Below are 17,763 nucleotides of genomic sequence, written 5' to 3'. Positions count from 1 at the left end.
TTTCGTATTTTTTAAAGGATTTTTTATATCAAGATAACCTGTGAGTATTTTTTATAGATAAATTAGATCTTCAGCAGTACAGGATGTATTATATTCGCATTTTGCTTGAGGTAATTATTTTTATGTACTGATGGTCTTTCTGAATTGGGACTGGTAGGAGCAGGCATAGCTTTGTTTTTTCAAAACGATTTTTTTTCAGTCGTTCACTGGTGTGTTTGTTATTACTATTCCTTTTGTACTACCGACTGGGAGTTATCAGTACTGATGTAATACAAGAGTTTAAATTTTTCCTTGACATTTTTTTTGCTGAGTTACTGGTTGACAGTAGCGTTTTGCGTCAGATATATCATGATAAGTTTTTTCAATTTTATTTTTGACTGCATTCAAAAGGATTATCAAATGGTTTAAATAATAATGTCACTGCTTCAGCGGGCACAAATCAGAAATTATATCAGTACTGATGTGTACTCTGCCTTGTACTGACGACTGAGAGTTATCAGTATTGATATGCTACAAGAGTTTAAAATTTTCCTTGACATATTTTTTTCCTGAGTTACTGGTTCACAGTAGCCTTTTGTGTCGGATATATCCAGATAAGTTTTTTCAAACGTATTTTGTGACTGCATTCAAAATGATTATCAAATGGTTTACATAATAATGTCACTACTCCAGCGAGCACAAATCAGAAACTAAAAAATAACTTTAGTTCTGATCGAGAAATTGACGATAAAGCTAAATAAGTTTTGGTAAACGACAGTGTTTTGTGAAATGCTTCCTCATCGTGTGCTGATTCAACTGAGGCTACAAGGTTATTTTTTAGTTGACGCAGCAGGATAACCACTATGTATTGTTCAGTCTTGAGCTTCTCCTAACTGTCCCTGAATGTTGTGCCTTGCCGACGCTCTTTCTAGGTTGAGCCTTGGCAGCTTCATCGCCAGTTTCAGTTTCCTCGCCCCCGACACTGTCATCTTCATTGTCTTCGTCTGATTGGCCGTCATTCTCATCAAACTCTTCTTCTTCATCGTCTTCATTTGATTGCTTGGAACGCTGTACCTTGCCCTGTTTATGTTTAGCTCCACTGACCTCCTTGCCCACTTTGCACGTGCAGGCATTATGTCCGTCAGTTCCGCCACACTTGCGGCAAGTGTAGCTATTACATGTGTTGTCTCCATTGGTAGAAAGCTGGGTGGCTCCAATCTGCTTGTTCTTGTTGACAGTGGCATCTGTGCGGAGTGGGCATGTTAGTTATGGTTGCTCACGACGTTGCAGAATCCGCATGCCCTTACCCCGAGGGGTTTGCCGTCCGGGCCAAATTCCACGCGCTTGATGGGGCGTGGTGGCTTTTTGGCTGCTGCTTGCGTCTTGCTCTTCCTCCCCTTTGTGTTTGAGAATATTGGGGGTTTAATCACCCTTTCCTGCTGCTGCTGGTAGGATGTGCTATTGTCATGTCGTTCGCTTACAGCACCATCAAGCTAATGATCTCGCATGTGAGTTTGTCGGTGCTCTTGAGTGTGCACACGGGCAAGCTCCGATTGCTGCTGCTCCTCTTCCTCGTTCTCAAACGGGTCAATAGCTCCCATATGGTTCATCTCGGACAATATTGTAGCAATATCCTGCTCAATGGCTTCATTGTCCGCGACACCTCCATTTTTAGCAGAATGCATGGCGTCGAGTTCTTGTTCAAGTTTGTCCATGACGACCCGCGTCCTTGCCATTTGCTCTTGGCTTCTCAAGCTTTTTCTGTGCACCCTCATGTTCAGCGTCAGCAGTGAGCTTTCAATGCAGTATTGGGATGCCTTGTTTGACGCTACTGTCCTCAAGTCATTTCTGTCAAATGTTGGCTGGATGTTCGGGCGTTTGGTGTATCTCCCGAGTATGTATTTCTCTGGAACGCTTTCAGCCTTAATTGTCTGCATCATGCACAGGACATGCACACAGAAAAGATCTGTATTTGTTCTTAGAAGAGGTGCATGTTTTTTGTCATTTCATTCGAACAAAAACTTTGCAAAAAAAGTAGTACAGTATGTAACATCTTTTTTGTAGTCCTCACCTGTGTGGTCCCATAGCCTGCACTCGCACTCATATGTTTCTCCCACGGGGTCTGCAACCACCTGGAACGCATGCTGAGCCCACACAGACAGTTTTTGCAGGTGGTTGTAGCGCACTAGGTACTTTGTGGGCTCTTCCGTGTCTGTCGCTGTGAAGAGAGTGCTCAGTTTTAGCCTATCTCTGATCTCGCTGTACACAGCTCGCGTGTACAGCTTTGCCATCTGGGTGTCAAACCCATAGAAGGCCAGCGTGTTTTGTTCCTTCTGCAGATGCAAGAATGATGACAAAATTGTTAGTTTTCTCGCAGGAAAAACTTCTAATAAAGTTTTTACTTTAGTAAGCATGTAATTTTTTGTCTTACGACAAGTGATAGAGCTATACCCGGTTACCCATTGTCTCCTAGTTCTCTGTCTGCCTCCTGGTTTTGACGCAGGAGTTTACCTGGCTGACAAACCGGTGTAGGTTATGTCTCTCATTTACGTAGTTCTTCTTGAGAACATAGTTCATGCTCTCACTTCGCTGTGTGGATGTCATTTTGGCGCAGAAAATTTCTTTGAAGTCGGCTGATATCCATTTCTCACGCTCGTTCCACATGCCCACCATTGTGGCATCATCGTGGAGGTTGTACTTATCCATGAGTCTTTTCCAGGCATCCTCAAACTCAGATGGCATGAGGGGCCAGTTGAGAATTGATGTGAATTCATCCTTAAGGTCCTCGTGCAGGAAATACAGGTACGCGAGGTGTTCCCTGTACTACTTCATAATGTGCCAGCGGCATAGCTTATGTACTGTGTTCTTGAAAACATCTGCGATCGCCAAAGCCATTGCCTGGCACTGGTCTGGTAATGAGAAAATAGACTCGGAGTGGTCAGCAGATGGTTGTGCATATATACCAATACAACTGACACAACATTTTTACTGTGTTATTTTCCTTTTCTTTTTTGGTAGGGTGGTGGTGGTTGGGGGTGGTTTTAGCGGGTGTAACTGTGAGAATGCATGTAGGAGCCTTCCTTCTCATGCACCTTAAAAATGTCCAGAACAGCCACTTGAATGAATCTGCATCCTCATCTCTTATCAGGGCAAAACCAAAGAATGTAGTCTGTAAGTGGTTGTTAGTTCCGACAAACACCCCAAGTGGCATATGGTACTTGTTGGTCTTGTATGTTGTGTCAAACGTTACGCAGTCCCCAAAGTCCTGATACGCTCCTCGGCAGCTTGCGTTCGCCCAGAATATGTTCTTAACTCTGTCGGACTCATCAAGTTGCATGTCACAGAAGAATTCCCTGTTTATAGCTTTCATCTCCCTAAAGAAGTTGACAGTCTTTAGGACATCATCCACATCATCAATCCTTGAATTCTTTGCTTTCCTGCATATAAAAAGTTCATTGAAAAATGCATGTTGAACTGGCGTCAGGTCATGCGTTGCTTGATATGTTTGTACTGACAGAGGAAAAAAGACGTAGGCGGTTTATGGGAGGAGAACAAGTTTGTACTTACAGGTTAATCAGGTCTTTGGCATTCATTTTGAGGAAGTAGCTACCAGGGTCATCACCGCCCAGAATGCTCATGATTTGCGCATGTTCAATTCCTTTGAACTACAGGTACTTGACGTACTCCAAGATTGTTTTGTCAAAGTTTTTGTGGGAGTGCAAGAAGACAAGCATTTCTGCGGTGAGCTGTAGCCTGTGGTTGTGTTCCCAGACTATCTCTTTTACGACAAATGTTTCATCCTTTTCCTTCTCCAGCCTCATTTTAGCCCCGCAGTTAGTTCTAGCTGTCGTCTTGTTACGCTGTCTATTTGCTTCAGACACCTTTGATTCATAAACTCCATGGCACGTGCAATAAAGGTAGGCTCTGGTCTTAAACTTGGGGCCTTCCCTGACAGTAAAACCAGCGTGCTTCGCATATATGTTGTAGAAGTTCTTAGTTTCTTCGAAAGTTTCAAACCTCATCTCTAGCCTTGGCAGAACATAAGCTTCAATGTCAGGTGGCTGCACACAACAGTGACAAAACAAAAATGTTAGATGGGGTGGTCACAGCACCATGGTATGGACTGTGCTTGTATTTTTTTTTCTATATGGATACTTACATGTGTATAGCTCTGCGCTGCCTCTGGTTTTTGTTGTTCTCCCTGGTTTATGGGCGCCGGTGGTGTCACCCTTGGCACATGCAGCAATGCATCTCTTGGAGGGAGCAACGATGACGAAGATCTCCGTCTCTCATTGTACGGACGTCTCTCCTCAGATTCATTGTGATGTTGCTCCTGTCTATATGGCTCATATCTTGTACTTTTGAACCTGCTAGAGTGGCCAAAATTTCTGTCTTTTTGCCCTAGTCTTCCCGTCACAACTGCTTTTGCGGCACGGATGATTGATGTTGACGGAGCGACTAGTGGAAGCCTTCTTGTCCTTGGCTTTTTGCATGCGCTGGGGAAGGAAAACATTTGTTGTTGGTGATATTGTTGGCCTAGTTGCAACCTAGTAGCGGCAAAGCTTGCATTCCCAGACATTGCTGTTTGCTGTATAGAAGGACCTGTCCGTGCTTCTGATGATTGCGGTGTATCTTCAAATCTGCCTGTACTGTTGAAATATCCAGGCGGTATTTCTGGTGTTACCCAACCAGGTGGTGCCCCATATCTGTTTTGCTCATGAAATGGTTGCTGCGTGCACCGCCTTGCATGCTTCAACAAACAACATTCAAAAGTTTTTGGGATTAATCTGGTTTCGTTTTCAGTCGAACTGATGAACGTTCATGTTCAAACATGGATGTACCGATGTACTGTTTTTTAGCACTGTTTTGTAAACTGGACATTGAACTCATGCATGACTTCTCCTTTGTTCTTCTGTAACTTATGCAACTACAATAGAAGTACTCCTAGTTTATGTATCATTGAACTTACTGTGTAACTGTGGCACTCTCTCGTCACTATCTACCTGGACTGACGCATATGTGCTATTTTTTTTAAACTTGAACCGAAGATAGCATATTAGATGCACTGACAGTAACCTCGACATCCTAATCGTGCATCAATGCATATACATTACATGTACTGCTAGCTTATGTATCACTGAACTTATTGTGTAGCAATTTTATATTTTTTTGGTAACAGTTTTGTTACTCGTTCGAACTGACGCAATTACATGACTTGTACTCTTAGGAATAACAACATACAACTCTCAGCGGTAGATGAACCTTGTCACTATACCTGGACTGACGCATATGTGTTATTTTTTCAACTTGAACTGAAGATAGCATATTAGATGCACTAACAGTAACCTCGACATCCTAATCGTGCATCAAGTGGCAGGGGTGTCAATGAACTGATGCTAGTATTTGCAATGTACCATCGGGTTCTTCTGCATAGCAGGACTGATGAACTGATGGAGTGACACAAACATGGGGAGCAGACATTACCTCCAGTGTACCATCGGGTTCTTCTACCTCTCGTGGGCGTCTTGCTGGCATGTTCTTGCGAGGCGGCACCATTGACGCATCACCTGCTTGTGGTGGACGTCTGGCGAAGAGGTTCGTAGAGGAAGCACCTTGCGGGGATAGCAACCCCGGAGAAGGAGACCCGGTGACGGAGGGAGGCAGGAGGTGGGGATGACGGCTCCGACGATGGATCCGGCGACGGAGGGAGGCAGGAGGCGGGGATCACGGCCCTGTCGATGGATCCTGCGGCGGAGCGAGACAGGAGGCGGGGATGATGACCCCGACGATGGATCCGGCGACAGAAGGAACGAGGAGGCGGCGGCGGATCCGTCGCCGGCCAATCATGGCGCCGCGGGCTCCCTCGCTCCGGCTGCCGCCGTCGCTCGCTCGCCCGCGACGGCTGCCTCCGGCGGTAGGAAGCGAGTCGGATTGGGGCTGGGTCGGTCGTGGACGCGTCGCACCTTATAGGGGGCGAGGGTAACATAATAATATTTTGTTACCGGTAATAGAATAGTCCAACCCTATATATATATATGTTTATTCATGACATCCAGCACCCATACACTCTGGTACGGCCAATACGCTAGGGGCTTAAGCATACCCCATAATACGGCGTGGGAAGTCCGAACACTTTCGACAGTGCGGCACCCCGAACTTATAGCACTATATGCATCAGCTCCGAATCATGTCTTGGGTCAATAGTTGGGTTTGCCCAGCTCCCATGTTTTGGTACCTTACGTTCCACTATATCGGCTAAGGTAGCACTGGGAGAACTACTGCGATTGTGCCCCGGTTCTGCTGGGCTAAGCACCTCAGTTGAGAAAGCTTAAACTGACTGTCATGATAAGGCGAGAGAGTGGTCACTGTTCGAGAGGTTTCGAGTCCCTAAAGATTTGTGCCGCTTAGAGCGAGGAGTCGGCTTTGTCCGGCTTAAGGCATGTATAGCGCCCCAAATTCGGCCTTCTGAATACTAGGGGCTTCGCCAAAATTTAAAATTATAGAATTCTATGGCTAAGTGAGAGTGATAAAGCATTATAGTCCGATTGCCTTGTTCGTTGTGCTGAGAACCTCCCTCGAAGGACCCAAAAATGGGAACAAGAGTGCTCAGGTTTATCCAGAACACCCCAACACTCGTGGCATGGGGGGAGAAGCCGACGACTAGTCATCTCTCAGATTTGATAAACAGTCGAACAGAAAGTAATATTTTAAATTCAAACAAGCGTTGCATAACGCATATGAACAAGTTTTCATAATACAAGATCACACGAGCAAGTTCACTCAAATATTACATCTTTCGCACACTCGTCTGCTACAAGACGGGCACCCTTCAGGACACCCTCATAATACATCTCGGGGTGGCGATGCTCCTTGCCCTGCGGCGGCCCTTCCTTCACCAGCTTCACGGCGTCCACCATGGCCCAGTGCACCTTCGCGCGGGCGAAAGCCCGTGTGCACCTTCGATGCAGATGGACCGCTTGATGACTTCCAGCCATGGGCAGGCATCCACAAGCCGCCTCACCAGGCTGAAGTAGCTGTTGGGAAGGGCGTCGCCAGGCCACATCCGGACTATAAAGCCCTTCATGGCCTGTTCGGCCGCCTTGTGTAGCTCGACCAGTTGCTTCAGCTGGTCGCTCATAGGCATCGGGTGTTCGGTCCTAGTATACTGAGACCAGAACAGCTTCTCCGTCGAGCTTCCCTCCTCGGCCTGGTAAAACTTTGCGACATCTGACACGCTGCGGGGCAAATCTGCGAATGCTCCTGGAGATCTCCGGACTCGGGTAAGTAACAAGTAATTTACTTTCACATGCTTGCTTTTCATATTGAATGCCTTACCCGCCGCTATCTTCCTCATCGCCTCAATCTCCTAGAGGGCCTTTTGGGCTTCAGCCTTGGCATTCTTTGCACTGTCAAGGGCCACGGCAAGCTCAGACTCTCGTGTCTTCAAGTCAAGCTCCAACGCCTCGTGCTTCATCATGAGAGCTTGGAGGTCTTGCTGCACCTCACCCACCCGCGCCTCTTGCTTTTCCCGCTCGGTGCGCCCCTGGGCCGCTTTGTTTTTGGCCTCAGACAGTGCTTGCTTCAGGGTCGCCACTTCGGTCATGGCCCCTGGCAAATTCATGATGATCTTGTCATTTTGCAATCGCATCTTTTTTGTATATATATATAGACAAGGTATTACTTACCTTTGTTCTCCGCAAGCTGCCTCTTGGCAAGGCCGAGCTCTTTCTCGGACCCCTTGAGGTCCCGCTTCAGTGCGGCGACCTCCGCAGTCAGTGCGGCAGAGGTCAGCAGCGAAGCCTGCTTACGCATATAGACATACTTATATTAGACTCCTGCAGATATTATTTGATCCTCTATTCGGCTTTTCTTTGTGAACACCAAACAGAGCATCAGGGGCTATTGTCTATGCGGCAGTATTTTTCCTATATTTTAATACTTACCTCAAAGCCTGTTATAAGGCTGGCACAGGCTTCAGTCAGTCCGCTCTTGGCGGACTAAACCTTCTTGATCACCACACTCATAATAGTGCGGTGCTCTTCGTCGATGGAAGCACCGCGAAGCGCTCCCAGCAGGTTGTCCAGCGCCTCTGGATGGACAGAGGTCACCGGCACGGGCGTCTTGCCTCTTTGGGAAGGGAGCCACCTGCCCGAGTCCGGAACCACTGGAGGTTCCGGCGTGGTGTTCGGCTGTGAGCCGAACTTGGAGCCCCCGGGAGCCTTTCTCCCTTTGCTCCTGGAGTCCGGAAGGTTGCCTTGAGGCGCCTCCGGGACTGTCTCCCCCCGGCTCGGTGCCCCTTGAGACAATACATCAGCATTGTCCGTAGGGCAGGGGGAGGAGGCGGTCGGAAGTGGATCGCTATCCATATCCAACGAGTCCAAGGAACCGTTCGACGAAGATACGTCGATACGGGCTTGGGGCGGTCTGCATAATCATATTCGGCGTTAGGAAAAGCAGTGCGACAACGGTATGCCATAAGTTACTCTGGTACCCGAATACTTACGACTTCGCCAGGTGCTTGGCCCTGAGCAGCCACTCGTCTTCGCCTTCGGCGGCGGTGGTGGAGCAGTCCGGAAGAAGAGTCCTTCCCTTCTTGGACCCTTCGGCCTCCCCGGTTGGGGCGGCCTTCCTTTTCTTGTCTCCCCGGCTGGAGGGGGAGCATCTTCATCTTCCTCCTCGTCTTCAAGGGAGGAGTGCGCCGCGGAGTTATCGGATGATGAGTCCGATACCACCTGGCGCCGGGAACTCTTTCAGGTTGGTCTTCTCTGGCACCTTATAAGGAGCCGGAGTCAGCATCTCCGTCAGGAGAGCGTCCGCGGTGTCTTTGGGCAAGGGGGCCGGACAGTTGATCTGCTCCGATGCCTCCACCCATTCCTGTTAAAGGCATGAGAGCTCAGACCCTGCACACGGTTAAGCTATGGGAAATAAATATCCTACCAGATGTACATAACTTACAGGATTCGCAGGGCGCTTCGCGCTTAGCCCGCGGTCCTCGGTGAGAGAGGAAGGGACCTCTGCGCCCTTGAACAGCACCCTCCAGACGTCTTTGTGCGTCGTGTCGAAGAGCTCGCTTAGAGTCTGGTGCCGGGCCGGGTCGAACTCCCATAAGTTGAAATCCTGTTGCTGACACGGGAGGATCCGGCGGAAGAGCATGACCTGGACTATGTTGACAAGCTTAAGTTTCTTGCTTGTCATATTCCGGATACATATCTGGAGTCCGTCCAGCTCCACTGATGAACCCCAGTACAGTCCCTTCTCCTTCCAGGAAGTGAGCCGCGTGGGAATTCCGGATCGAAACTCGGGGGCCGCCACCCAGTTGGTGTCGCGCGGCTCGGTGATGTAGAACCACCCCGATTGCCACCCCTTTATGGTCTCCATGAAGGAGCCCTCGAGCCATGTAATGTTGGGCATCTTGCCCACCATGGCTCCGCCGCATTCCGCTTGTTGGCCGCCCACCACCTTCGGCTTGATATTGAAGGTCTTCAGCCACAGGCCGACGTGGGGCTGGATGCGGAGGAAAGCCTCACACACGATGATAAACGCCGAGATGTTGAGGATAAAGTTCGGGGCCAGATCATGAAAGTCCGGCCCATAATAGAACATGAGGCCGCGGACAAAATGATAGAGGGGAAACCCCAGTCCGCGGACGAAGTGGGGGAGGAAGACCACCCTCTCGTGAGGTTCTGGGGTAGGGGTGACCTGCCCCGCGGCTGGCAGCCGGTGCGCGATATCCGCGGCTAAGTATCTGGCTCCGCGTAACTTTTTGATGTGCCCCTCCGTGACAGAGGAGGCCATCCACTTGCCTCCCGCTCCGTACATGTTTTGGAGAGAGTTGAGGAGGAAGATGCGGACTTGGGCACTGGAGCTCGAGTGCGCGAGAATGGATGAGCAAGGAGGAAGAAGGCGTGGGTAGGAAAAGGTGAGATCTTATCCCTTTATAAGGGCAAACTAAACTATGCGCCCCCACTAGCCTGGTAAAACTCGCTTATCCACCAAGCGCCGTGATTGATGGAGCGGTTGGGTTACCCACGTCCGTATTGATGAGAATCCCGTAATAAGGGGAACACGATCTCTGCTTTGACAAGACGTGTCAAGAAACTGCCTCGTGTTATGTGCGGGGCTGGTTAAAGAAAAACGGTTCGAATAATTACCGGGCCATGGCATGATGTCATGCTGCCAAAACGTGTCAGCGGATTGGATTTGTGGAAATATTATTCTCTCTACGGTGCTATGTGGAACTTATTTTGCAGGGTCGGACACTATCCTTGTATTCAAACTCTTCTGTGGTGTATTCGGAGGAGGAAACCGCCTTGCAATGCCGAAGACAACACTGCACGCTGAACTCATCGTCATTGAAGCCTGGTTCAGGGGCTACTGAGGGAGTCCTGGATTAGGGGGTCTCTGGACAACCGGACTATATCCTTTGGCCGGACTGTTGGACTATGAAGATACAAGATTGAAGACTTCGTCCCGTGTCCGGATGGGACTCTACTTGGCGTGGAAGGCAAGCTAGGCAATACGGATATGTATATATCCTCCTTTGTAACCGACCTTGTGTAACCCTAGCCCCCTCCAGTGTCTATATAAACCAGAGGGGTTTAGTCCGTAGGACAAGACATACAATCAGACCATACGCTAGCTTCTAGGGTTTAGCCTCTCCGATCTCGTGGTAGATCAACTCTTTTACTACTCATATTATCAAGAATAATCAAGCAGGACGTAGGGTTTTACCTCCATCGAGAGGGCCCGAACCTGGGTAAAACATCGTGTCCCCTGCCTCTTGTTACCATCCGCCTTAGACGCACAGTTCAGGACCCCCTACCCGAGATCCACCGGTTTTGACACCGACAATGGTGTTGCTATGTTTGCTTCATTTAATTAGCTATAGACTCAAAATTGTCTTTTCACCTAGGTACACGCGCTTAGCACCGTTTCTTCCTTGGGTCACCAAACTAGTCTCTCTCTTCTTGATTAACTTGCCACATCAGACTTTATGCCTATGTGGCAAGCTCAAGCACCTGTAGGAGCAAGTAAAAGTAAGTACAATAGTGCGCTTTACATGGCATTTTTGCATATGTGGAGGAAAGAGAGGCAAGGAAAAAGTGGAGAAGTGGGCTCTCATGCAAGAGCCAGCCTCTACTACATGGTGGAGCATTGGGAGAGACACCTGTATGGAGGTGGTCAGGAATCGGGAGACTCACGCCGGTCGTAGCGCCACAGTTAAAATGATAATGGAAAGTCAAATCACGGGGCCCCACCTGTCCAGCAGTAACTCGCTGTCAAATCACATAGCCCTACGTTTGCATCAGCCTACTCCCTCGTCTTCTCGCGCCTCTGTCGAACTGACTAGGCGAAACTGCCCCAGCGCCTGCCGCGCAGGAAAAGCCCCGCCCTCGACTTTTAAATAGTATACAGTATACTAATTTTGTATCCATAGATTGCGCCCGCGCCATGGAGCAAAGCGTCTAGAAAACGGCGGTACACATGTACGGAGTATACAACACGCCCGTCGCGTTCGCGTCGCACCCCAGACGGTCGGTCGGTCTGGCACGCTGCTCTCCGAATGGAACGCGCGTCATATTGTGTTTGCATGCACATGCGGGACGGAAATTGAGAACCGACCATAGGCACACTCCCCGGCCCCGCAAGTCGGGTGACTTAATAGAAGAGGGAGACGAGCAATAGTACTAGATAAGTGTTGTACTACGTTGGTGCCTGGATGATCCCTGCAAGACATAGAAGATCAGTTCGTCCATGCATGTGACCAGACTGCAGCAGACATGCCTGGATTGGCTATCGTCTACATATCGTGCATGCTGTGTTGTACATGGCTGTAGTTGTGGTGTGAAATCTAAAAAAAGGTTTCTTGTCATCTTGCAAAATTAGGTGTCATGTGCTTCGGATCACCGCGAGGGTTAAACAGCGACAACTGAGTTGGGCTAGTCATTGGGGGCACATGCACGAAAAGTGACTACTTGGCTGCCATCTAGGTCAAGCCGGATATGTTAATTAGGAAATCTATCGACGGACCCCTTTTCTACGAGTTTATCTTTAATTTGAGCTTTGTTCCTCGTCTAGTTTGTCCGTTGGGATTCATGTTGTCTCCTTTGGGCAGTGAGGTTATGATTTCTTGTCATGTGGCATTTTTTCGTGTTATATGTTATAATCCGGCGCTTCAAATCTAAATGACGACAACTGCGCCTCCGGGCCACGTGCATGAAGACTTCTCGACAGTCATTGACAAGGTCAAGCCGGCTCCGGTAGACAAAGGAAAACTAGTACTACTCCACTATATAGGAAGGAGCCTCCATGCTTGCTTGCTAGTGTTGCTCTCTTCACACTGTCTCGACCTCTCCAGATCTAAACACGACAGCGGTGGCCACTCTCTCTCTCTTTCTCTCTGCTCATCGCTGGTCATAGATCCAGCCGGATCCTCTTCGCCGGGGAAGGTGAGAAGGTGCAACGTTCACGCGGTCATCCTCGGTGACATCTCTTACCCACTGCTGGGCGTGTCCCGATCAGCCTGCCTTGCTGTTCTCTCCCAAGTACCGCTAGCGAGGGAGGGCCTCTGACCCCTTCTTCCTCGCTGCCGTAGTGTGGGCAGATCCGGCCTCCCGCCGCCCACCTAGCGACATCCCGACGACCATCAGGTATAACTTCCTTTGAAACCGGCCTTGCTCTACTTCCCGAGCTCCTGACGTCACTGCATTTGTATCTTTTACTATTTCTCAGGCCCCCTCGGAGATAGGATCGATCGGCTGTTCGAAAACCACCTAATTTTTTTACATTTAAGAGGGAAAACTAGTTCATGCACTCGAATCTAGTACTACTTGGTTCAAACAAGGAAGAAAGGGGGTGGGGGTGGGGAGGATTTGTTACCTGAATCTAGGACTTGGTCGAAAGAGGAAATAATGGGGGCGAAAAGTAGCAGAGACTGGCTATCCAACTGGTCTCTAGGTCTAATAGGAAATAAAGGGAAACGCAGAACAAACTCAATATAAACCCGATCTATTGGTTGAAAAAGGAAAGAAAGTGGGGACTGGGGGACAAGTCAACAGAGTAAGTCCATCACTAGATTTGCTAGCCTCATACAGTATAAGGTGGCTATACCAAACAAAAATGGGACCAACCAAGATATCCTGTTATGATGTTTGTTGCCCCGAGCCACTCTTATGTAATGCCACTGGTAAAATGTAGCAGTCGCACTGTTAAAAGTAAGGACACGTTAAACCAATGTTGTTTTCAATGTAATGCCTCCAGTAATATGAATCAATGGCACTTCTTTACATGTCCTGCTAAAATTTCCCATTAAGATAAGTTGGTTCTTTTCGTTAGAAATGCAACTGTCCTGGTTCGCCAACTCTCCCGTGCCCAAAGTAATGTCGTATTTAACGATTGTCATAGTTAATCCTAATGCCCACACTAATATCTAGCAATGCCGGTGCTTTAGAAATTGCTACTGTCCTTGTAGGATTGCCATTCAGATAAGGAACATGCTTCTTTTCATTTGATGCATGTTTCACCACTTGTTAGTCACCCTCCTTTCCACCTTTTTTGTGCAAACAGAGATATACATTTCATGCTCGATCTTAGTTGAACTGCACAAATGATATCCAAATTATAGTTGAGCATTCCAGGAGCTTCACAACCAACGTTGATGTTGCTCAATTTTATTGCAACTAATGAAGAAGAAGCTCTGTGGGTTTCGTTTTCTGATGGAAATGGAACCGGGGCTGGAGCCCTTTTCTTAAAAAAAATTGAAGAAGCTGCTAGCTCATGGGACATTGCTTCATTTTAGGTGAACTGCACCAAAAGGTCCCATGAATTGAATCATCCATGTTGGTGACTGAAAGAGCCAGCTTCAGCATCCCAGTCTAAGCACCCCCGGCCTCCATCCTTGCGACGCATGGTACACCTCATTTGCCACCTGCTCGACCCTAGTGTCACTGATAAAATGAAGTAATAATACAGTTAAAATAGAGTGAGTGTCATCTGTATCATTTCATTTCCAATGTAGATAAAGAAAGTGCTTCTCTTTGTTAATGTATGTTTCATCAACTAGTCCCATTGTTAATGTTTAAGCGTTTCTGCAAAGTAGGGTGCTTAATTTTAGTTGATATGTACAAAAATAGAGATTTGAATGTCTCAAGGCGCCTCCTTGTACTACCGTTGTACACTGATGTTCATCACTGGCAGAAGGTGTATCTGGGAGACTTGGGATGATGTCCAGTATGAGGCGTACTGTATGAGGCGTCGCAGGGCCCATCTCGCCCTCGCAGCATGGCATACTATGATACTATTGCAATATTTTCTTCCCTTTATTTTGTGTGTTCCATCAACTAGTGCCACTATAATGTAATCATGCTTTTTCATTATCTATGCAAACAGGGTTATTCAGCTGCATTTGGTGGAACTGCACAAATGTATGTATGGAACCGGCATATATGCAGAGTGCGAGGTGTGCCAAGTGAAAAATTACCGACACCAACCATGCTGCATGCACGCATTGGCATCCACCACCACCAGTGGGATGTGTGGCGCTCTTTGTGGACGGATCTTTCTCGGCAGCAAATCATCTAACCAAATACTAGTAGCTTATATTGGCAGTTTTCTAGGGAGTACTCTTTTTTGAAAGAAGCACCAATCTATTTTTGTTTATTTGTACACTGTGTCACAACTTTGACCCAAAGGTCCAGAGCTATTTTAGGGTGATTGGCGTAGTACTAGGAGACTGATTGTAAGCATGATTTTCATTAGCTATCACACTGATTGTAAGCATGAGCAGGTGGAAGATTAGGTTACTGCGAAGCTTACCTTAAACCCTACCACCGACGTTGAAATGAGGCGAGCGTCGAGGGAACCGTGGAGAACGGCGGGGAAGTGACGTCGCGCCATCCGGCCTCCTCTTGCGATGGGAGAACGAATACTCATGTGGCTCCGGCTGGCTCTGCACCCTCACGAACGGCACACCATACTCGATCGATTCGTTATCCTCTGGGTGCTCGACCTTCGACCTGTACGCCCACCACCTCCGCCTGACTATCGCCTCAGGCGAATCTGTCTGCTCCATCGCCCAGAGGGGATACTTGATGAACTCGGAGGACTGCGGCGTGACTGCCGCCGAGGAGTACATGTACATCGCCGCCCTCATCGCCGCTGTCTCGCTCTTTCACATACATTTCCACATGGCCCGCACTGTCCTCGAAATCTCCCACTCATTGTCAAACCAACTAAGGATCTCCTTCAACCTGGCTAACTTTGCCTGGTCGCCTCCGGCGATCTGCCTGATTCGCTGCTGCATCCTCTCCATAGATGTCCTTCTGAGTGGTCCGGTGCTAGCTTTGGAAGATGAGAGGAGAGACGGTGGTCTTGCAATAGAGAAGAGGGAGAGGCGAGACGGTGGTTTTGGAATGGATATGATGGAGAGGAGAGGAGGTGGTTTTGCAATGGAGAAGATCAGAAGATGGAGAGGCGAGACGGTGGTTTTGGAATGGAGATGATGGAGAGGAGAGGATGTGGTTTTGCAATGGAGAAGATCAGAAGAGGGAGAGGCGAGACGATGGTTTTGGAATGGAGATGATGGAGAGGAGAGGAGGTGGTTTTGCAATGGAGAAGATGGAGAGGAGCGTGCGGCAGCGATTTAGGATTGGACGAGAGGGCCGGTGCGCTGTGACTGGATCAAAATCAAAATCAATTTACCCTTCAATTAAGAAAGTGACCCCACATTAACTAGTCTCCCTTTTATTCTGGGTCATAATTGACCATGATTTTCGCACATAAAATATATGTTATACTTTGCAAAAATAATATAATTTGAAAGTACATTCAGATACGAACCAAACAATACAATTTTTGGTGACATGCATTCACATTTTGCTTGTCAAATACAGTACGTGGTCAAACTTTGACCCAAAATATGCCAAACAACAAAAAAAATACTTCCAAGACCAGCGCCGCTCTTCCGCTCTTCTCCTCTTAAACCACCGCCGCTCCTCTCCTGTTCCAATCTAAATGCAGCACCGCTCCTCTCCTCTTCCATTTCAACCACCGCCCCTCCTCTCCTGTTCCAGTCCAAAACCAGCGTTGCTCCTCTCCTGTTCTAATCCAAAACCAGCGCTGCTCCTCTCCTCTTCCATTCAAAAACCACCACCGGCGAGTGAAGGTGCTGTGGAGAAGTAGATCGATGGAGGAGTACAACCGATACGTGAGGATCACAGACGGCGACCCTATGAAGCTAGCTAGGATGTTGGAGATACAATCTTGGTTTGACAACAAGGACCAACTAGCGGCGACGGCGACATCCATGGCCAAATATCTGCAACATAGCGAAAAGGCGGCGATACTCCCAGAGGGAGTCACGCCGGAGTACATAGAGCTACTCCTCTGGGCCATGGAGCAAACAGATTCACCGAATCCGATCGTGAGGGAGCGGTGGTGGGAGTATCGATCCCAGATGGAGCATCCACCAGAGATTGAAGGATCGAGCATCTACAGGGTGCCGTTTGTGAGGGTGTCCTGCTAGAGCGAGCTGGTGGAGTCTTCATCGACCGAACCCAACTGCAAGAGGAGAAAAGCAGTTGGCCCGACGACGCTTCCCCGCCATTGTCTCCCTCGCCGTTCACTTCGTCTCACGGGGCGGCTGTCTGCCGCCAAGGAATAGGAGGGGGCTGCCCCCAGCCCAATAGTCGGGAAGGTTGTGAATTGTCAGGAAGAGCTTGCGGTTGTCAGTATTTGCAGGTTGTGAATTGTGTTTTGTGTTGTGTATTTTGAGAGTACTTTCAGATATGAATGTCTTTTGAATTTCAGATTTGCAGTATTGAGCATATGAAGTATTTTATGAATTCTAGAGATCTATTTTTAGCACTTAAAAAATGTAGTTTCATAGGAGTATAAAAGTGCAGACAATGTGATTCTGAGAGAAGAAACTGCAAGTTTCAGTTTCAAATAAGAAACTGCAAGTTCAGTTTCAGATAAGAAACTGCAACTTTCAGAGGCAGAGCATTTATATTAACACGGCCTTTTCAAACAGGGTTAACATCATGTTGGAAGTTTTATCCATGCTCGAAAATGGAACTACCAGCCAGTTAACATCATTCTGATCAACATTCATGCATAGCACATCTTCATAAGATGCACAGTCAAAATGCCCACACAATGTCGAGTGTGCGAAACACAGAGAAAACGAGGGACGAAGTTTTGGCAAGTGTTGGACATGGTTTTGGGCTGCCCCGTCTAGGCTTTCAATTTTAACATGCACAACCGACGACCTTGGATGGGAGGTCCATAGGCCTGTTTGTATTTTCTTAGGGCCGTCATGTATCGACCGGCCTATGGACCTCCCATCCGAGGTTTTATTTTTGGCAGTCCAATTTATGTATTTTTTTGAAGAAAACGCAGAGGTTTGTTCTATTTTTCTATATAAGAATAGGAACGCCAGGTCCAACTTATGTTTCCCTTCTAACTATATTATATATATTTAAATTATTTTATATGTTATTTTATATTATTTTTATTGTCATAATATATTTAATAGATACTTACATATGTAAGAAAACAATATCCCACATCTTATTAACTTATAAAAATAATTTCTTAACAAATAAAATCCTGGATTGTTTTGGCACGAAAATCCTAGTGATTGTGTACAAAAGCTTGGTAAGATTTAAGGACGAATGTAATAATATCACTTATTATTTAAATATATTTATAACAAAATGCGCAGCCCCTTTTTATTTTTTGATAACATTGCTGGCCCAACCCAACATTATAATTAGAATCAGCCCA

The sequence above is a fragment of the Triticum urartu genome, chromosome 2A, assembly GCF_056163025.1.
Source record: "Triticum urartu cultivar PI428250 chromosome 2A, HENAU_Tu73, whole genome shotgun sequence".
In the NCBI taxonomy this organism is placed as follows: domain Eukaryota; kingdom Viridiplantae; phylum Streptophyta; class Magnoliopsida; order Poales; family Poaceae; genus Triticum; species Triticum urartu.
The sequence above is the reverse complement of the archived record's forward strand: the minus strand, read 5'-3'. Positions refer to the sequence as shown.